The following is a 6,639-nucleotide window of genomic DNA, read 5'->3' on the forward strand; positions in this document are numbered from 1 at the left end:
TCAGGTGCTATTTAAATCAAAATACATTTCCTTTTAAAATGTAGACGGTTTACATTAATAAAAGTAATTGTACTGGATATGAAAAAAAGCAAACATTTTAAAGTGTATGGTATTTTGTGGAAGACATTGTCTATATTTCACTTCATTCTGTCACACAAACAGAAAAGCTGTAGGTGAGGGAAGATATATGACAAGTATGAATCTAAACCAAAATGACTTGACAACTGTTCAATAACTGCACTACTAAAGTGTCCTATATATCAAACTTAATGGCCTTTATCCCTAAAATATACTTACTGACCTGGACACTTAACCCTCCATTGAAATAGATACATCATTGTCTGCATATTTTTTGCAGAACACAGATGTTGTAGAACGCTTTTCAGCCCTCTGTATTAAATTACGTTCTCCGTGTTACAATTCTGCCTCTTCCATGTTATCTGACAGAATGCACAACAAGAACTTATCCCAGTACTGACTTGTATTGTTCACGAGTCTCTCGTCTAGAGTCCATGTCAAGTCTCAAGTCAATTTATCACGAGTCCAAGTCAAGTCGTAAGTCATTTTCTTTGCAATTGAAGTGCGACTCGAGTCTGAATCTCATGTGCAGTTGCAAACCGTAGTCTGGCTTTTTTTATGGCGGTTTTGGAGCAGTGGCTTCTTCCTTGCTGAGTGGCCTTTCAGGTTATGTCGATTAAGGACTCGTTTTACTATGATCAGCAAATTTGCAGACAACACAACAGTGGTAGGCCTGATTTCCATCAACGACGAGACAGCCTACAGGGAGGAGGTGAGGGCCCAGGCGGAGTGGTGCCAGCAAAATAAACTCAACAAAACAAAGGAGATGATCATGGACTTCAGGAGACAGCAGAGGGAGCATGCCTGAATCCACATTGACAAGAATGTAGTGGAGAAGGTGAAAAGCTTCTAGTTCCTCGTGGTCCACAGCACTGACAATCTAAAATGGTCCACCCACAGAGAGAGTATACTGAAGAAATGAGGCTTGGCCCCTAAGACCCTCACAAACCTTTACAGGTACACCACTGAGAGCATCCTGTTGGGCTGTATCACCGCCTGGTACGGCAACTGCACCGTCCGCAACCGCAGGACTCTCCAGAGGGTGGTGCACTCTGCCCAACGCGTCACTGGGGGCACACTGCCTACCCTCCAGGCCATCTACAGCACCCGATGTCACAGGAAGGCCAAAAAGATAAGATCATCAAGGACCTTAGCCACCGGAGCAACGGCCTGTTCTCCTCGCTATCATCCAGAAGGCAAGGCCAGTTCAGGTGCAACAAAGCTAGACAGAAAGACTGAAAACATCTTTTATTTCAAGGTCATCAGACTGTTAAATAGCCATCCACTCAGTACCCTGCCCTGAATTTCGTCACTGTCACTAGCCGGCTACCACCTGGTTACTGCAGCCGGCTACCACCTGGTTACTGCACCCTGCACCTTAGAGGCTGCTGCTCCAGTCCACCTGGCCGTGCTGCTGCTCCTGTTCTGCCTGCGGCTATGGAACTCTGACCTGTTCACCGGACGTGCTACCTGTCCCAGACCTGCTGTTTTCAACTCTCTAGAGACAGCAGGAGCGGTAGAGATACTCTCAATGATCGGCTATGAAAAGCCAACAGACATTTGCACCCTTGACAACTACTGTGATTATTATTATTTGACCTGCCTGGTCATTTATGAACATTTGAACATCTTGGCCATGTTCTGTTATAATCTCCACCTGACACAGACAGAAGAGGACTGGCCACCGCTCATAGCCTGGTTCCTCTCTAGGTTTCTTCCTAGGTTTAGGCCTTTCTAGGGAGTTTTTCCTAGCCACTGTGCTTCTACACCTGCATTGCTTGCTGTTTGGGGTTTTAGGCGGGGTTTCTGTACAGCACTATATCAGCTGATGTAAGAAGAGCTATATAAATACATTTGATTTTATTTAGGAAAACTCCAAGTGGGCTGTCATATGCCTATTACTGAGGAGTGGCTTCTGTCTGGCCACTCTATCATAAAGGCCTGAGTGGTGTAGTGCTGCAGAGATGATTCTCCCATCTCCACAGAGGAACTCTAGGGTTCTTGGTCACCTTCCTGATCAAGGAAACTGATTGCTCAGTTTGGCAGGACAGCCAGCTCTAGGAAGAGTCTTGGTGGTTCCAAACTTCTTCCATTTAAGAATGATGAAGGCCAGGGTGCTCTTGGGGACCTTCAGTGCTGCATCCATTTTTTGGAACTCTTCCCTAGATCTGTGCCTCGACACAATCCTGTCTCAGAGGTCTACAGACAACTCCTTGGACCTTGTGGCTTGGTTTTTGATCTGACATGCATTGTCAACTCTGGGACCTTATATAGACAGGTGTGTGCCTTTCCAAATCATGACCAATTGAATTCACCACAGGTGGACTCCAATCAAGTCGTAGAAACATCTCAAGGATGGACAATGGAAACAGAATGCATCTGAGCTCAATTCTCTTAGGAAAGGGTCTGAATACTCATGTAAATAAGGTATTATATTTACATTTTATTTGGGGTGTTGTATGTATTTTTTTATTTTTTATTTCACCTTTATTTAACCAGGTAGGTTAGTTGAGAACAAGTTCTCATTTGCAACTGCGACCTGGCCAAGATAAAGCGTAGCAATACATAAAACAACACAGAGTTACACATGGAATAAACAAAACATACAGTCAATAATACAAAAAGGCTATATACAGTGAGTGCAAATGAGGTAAGTTAAGGAAATAAATAGGCCATGGTGGTGAAGTAATTACAATATAGCAATTAAACACTGGAATGGTAGATCGGCAGAAGGTGAATGTGCAGGTAGAGATACTGGGGTGCAAAGGAGCAAAATAAATAAATAAACACCAGTATGGGGATGAGGTAGGTAGATAGATGGGCTGTTTACAGATAGGCTATGTACATGTGCAGTGATCTGTAAACTGTTCTGACAGCTGATGCTTAAAGCTAGTGAGGGAGATGTGAGTCTCCAGCTTCAGAGATTTTTGCAATTTGGCTCTTTTATAGATGACATCATCGAAGTCGAGGATCAGTTTTACGAGGGTATGTTTGGCAGCATGAGAGAAGGATGCTTTGTTGCGATATAGGAAGACGATTCTAGATTTAATTTTGGATTGGAGATGCTTAATGTGAGTCTGGAAGGAGAGTTTACAGTCTAACCAGACACCCAGGTAGTTGTAGTTGTCCACGTATTCTGTTATGTAGATTACTGAGGATGTTTTTTCTTTATCCATTGTTGAATAAGGCAGTAACTTAACAAAAGGTGGGAAAAATCAAGGGGTCTGAGTACTTTCTGAAGGCACTGTATGTTAATGCAACCTATTTTTACAATTTTCTGGTTGCTTGATTGTTTTTAATTGCTTTACTGGGAGGCTTATCAGAGGTATACATGACAGTGATGTTTGTATTTGATATGATAGTCCAGGGTGAACTGTTCACAGTGGGGTTCCTGCTAGGGAAAACCGTCTCAGTGCTAACAGGTTCGTAGGCGCATGATTACTGCTGACAATAACTGTCGGATTGACAGAGTCATTCAGAGGAACATACATTAAGTTACTTCCATTTTGACTGACAACACCCCTGTGTGTCTCTGCTTATGGGTAAATATAGAGACTGGCAACCTGATTTGCAGCTGCGTGGCCTTCTCTCACATGAAATACTCACCCCCAGCTTCCACCAGTACAGTATGTTATGATGCACACTGTTGGGCAGGCGGGCATAATCAGCCTAAAACCAGCTGCATGTGTTCAGCTACAGAACAACACAGGGGTCACAGTCACAGCAGGCACCCTGTAGATTACTTTAAAAGGCCCCCAAACACCATGTGGGAGAGAGAAATCTCTGGGCAATGAATTGGACCTCTTGTGATTGCCAGTTCTCTGACAGACAGTGGTGGAAAAAGTACCCAATTTTCATACTGAGGTAAAAGTAAAGATACCTTAATGGAAAATGTCACCCAGTAAAATACTACTTGAGTAAAAGTCTAAAAGCATTTGCTTTAAAAATAGTGAAGTACCAAAAGTACATGTAATTGCTAAAATTCCTTATATAAAGCAAACCAGACGGCATAATTGTAAAAATTATTTGTTTTACATTTACAGATAGCCAGGGGCATGCTCCAACACTAAGATATCATTTACAAATGAAGCATGTGCTTAGTGAGTTCGCCAGATCAGAGGCAGTAGGGATGACCAGGGATGTTCTCTTGATAAGTGTGTGAATTAGACAATTTTCCTGTCCTGCTATGCATTCAAAATGTAACGAGTACTTTTGGGTGTCAGGGAAAATGTATGAAGTATAAAGTACATTTTCTTTTAGAATGAAGTGAAGTAAAAGTAAAAGTTGTCAAAAATATAAATAGTAAAATAAAGTACAGATACCCCAAAAAACTACTTCAGTAGTACTTTCAAGTATGTTTACTTAAGTATTTTACACCACTGCTGACAGAGCATAAGTACCTACATTACAAGTCACATAATAGGTTTATTTGTCCATTGGCTAGTCTACCTGCTAGTATACCTGCTTATCTGCATAGTTCCTATGTAAGTTGAATGGGTTGATCAGTAATATAAATCAATTGTACACTATTACAATATATAATTAAGTGGTGCGAAACACTGTTTGTCCTTGTCAAGTGACACAGTTATGATAAGGCTAGGAATAACAGGCCGCACAGAGAGGTACTTTTTATTTGACACAAATTCAATTTCCTCACACTTTATTTTCTAAGATTGCTAAACCATCGGATTCTCGAACAAAACACCTCTTTGTCCACAAAACTAATCTTTATTAACCCAGAAGTAAAATCTCGTATCATTTAGTCAACTGGGTGCCCACGGGAGATTATCACAAACCCAATGATAATATCCTTCTTGTCCAGTAGGGGACAGGCTGGAGACTGCTCTGACTGATCATTTGTTTTCGTCACCACCTTATCAGATCTATGTTCCTTGCTGATTTGTGCACAAGTCCAGGTGACATTTGTGTATTCCCCTGCAAACCGTGTATTTGTTTTGTCTTTTCAAGATCTTGTGATATCCATTGACTGAGTGGCTTTACATGGTTGTAGTGTTTTTTTCAGCACAGACCAAACATTTCTCCTATCCTGTCTGACATTTTTACATATATACTTTTTTCCCAGTTTTTGTGGTTGGAGTTGATCCTGAAACCCCTTTTTCATTTGTTTTATGTTGTTCCACTAGTCATCACTTGTCCATTGATTACAATGCATTATGAAAATGTGTCCAAAGTATGTTAGAAAACACTCCAAACCAACTCCTATTACAACGGAATACCAATCTGAATGTTTCTTCACTATTGTTGTCATTTTTTTAAAGGTTCCACTGTCCCATAAATCCATATTTCAATACTATTTTTGTTGTTGTTGTTATTGATGTTGTAAACAGGATAATTCAAACATAACTCAGCAAAAATTTTTTTTTACGATTTTCTCTGTAACAAAACAAAAAAAAGGGTAAACTTCCCCTTAAAGTGATATTACTGCATCCTCCAGACTAGAAGCATTAACAGTAAATACTCATGCACAATTCATGGCAGAAATGCATTAAATATTGATTTAAAATCATCTGAGTCATTTTGAGGCGCGGAAGTTTTCAGACTAGAATGAGGACTACGTTGGCATGAAAGCTGTTGATGATGGGGGTTTCCTTTTATCATTGAAGGTGGAATCATTTCTGGAATGATATTGGTTGGAAAAATGAAATTGTAATATTATGATTGCACTTTTTTTTTTAAATGATACGGGTGATAGATGCAATGTTTTATGCATGTGTGCGTGTGTGTGTGTGTGTGTGTGTGTTTTCTACTTGACAGGGTGGAGGAGCGTGTGATGGTGTAGTTTTGGCTGTGGAAGATGAGCTCCTCTTCATTATTTAATGGGGGCCAGGCTCAGAGGTGTGCACTCTGTATCTTTGTGTGTGTACTGTATGTGTTACTTACTACACATACCGCTGTACATTCTCACTCCGTCATTGTGGGCAATAGCTTTCCAATATTCTGTAGGCATTGTATCAATAGCAAATGTAATATGTAAGATGTGTCTAATGTGTTTGAGGTTTGCCTAATGGGTCTTGAAAAGGAAACCTAAACCTTCATTAAATCTTTAAGGCTGTTCGTCTTGGTCTGTGTGTGGTCATGGTGTCTGATGTCCAGACGAGTGAGAGTGTCTCTAACTGTTTAAATGTCCTTGTCCTTCTGCTGCTATATGGACCGTAGAGAAGGTCCACTCCCTTAACCTTCTGTCTGACACAGGTGCTGTCCACTGAAATGGTTCCTCAGGTTCCCTATGGGGGTTCTCTGGGTTTTATTTAAGAAAACCAACACCAGATCATGCTGGAACTTTTTTGTCGTTGTTGCTGTGATTAAGTTACACACTCCTTGATGTCTGCAGCTATGATATCATGTTTTTGTTTCAGGAAAACAGTATAACACCTATGGAGGCAGGTCACATGCTGTAGTTGTCATAGTGATGGGGAGTTAGTTACTAGAGCGAGGTACAGGTCCCGGTAGAGCTCTGGCTCTGTGTACCTGGGGAGGGGTTGGTGCATTCAGTGCAGTTAAAGTCCCAGTACCTTCAGAGAATATCTCACACCAACCACC

Source organism: Oncorhynchus clarkii, chromosome 29 (genome assembly GCF_045791955.1).
Source record: "Oncorhynchus clarkii lewisi isolate Uvic-CL-2024 chromosome 29, UVic_Ocla_1.0, whole genome shotgun sequence".
Lineage (NCBI taxonomy): Eukaryota > Metazoa > Chordata > Actinopteri > Salmoniformes > Salmonidae > Oncorhynchus > Oncorhynchus clarkii.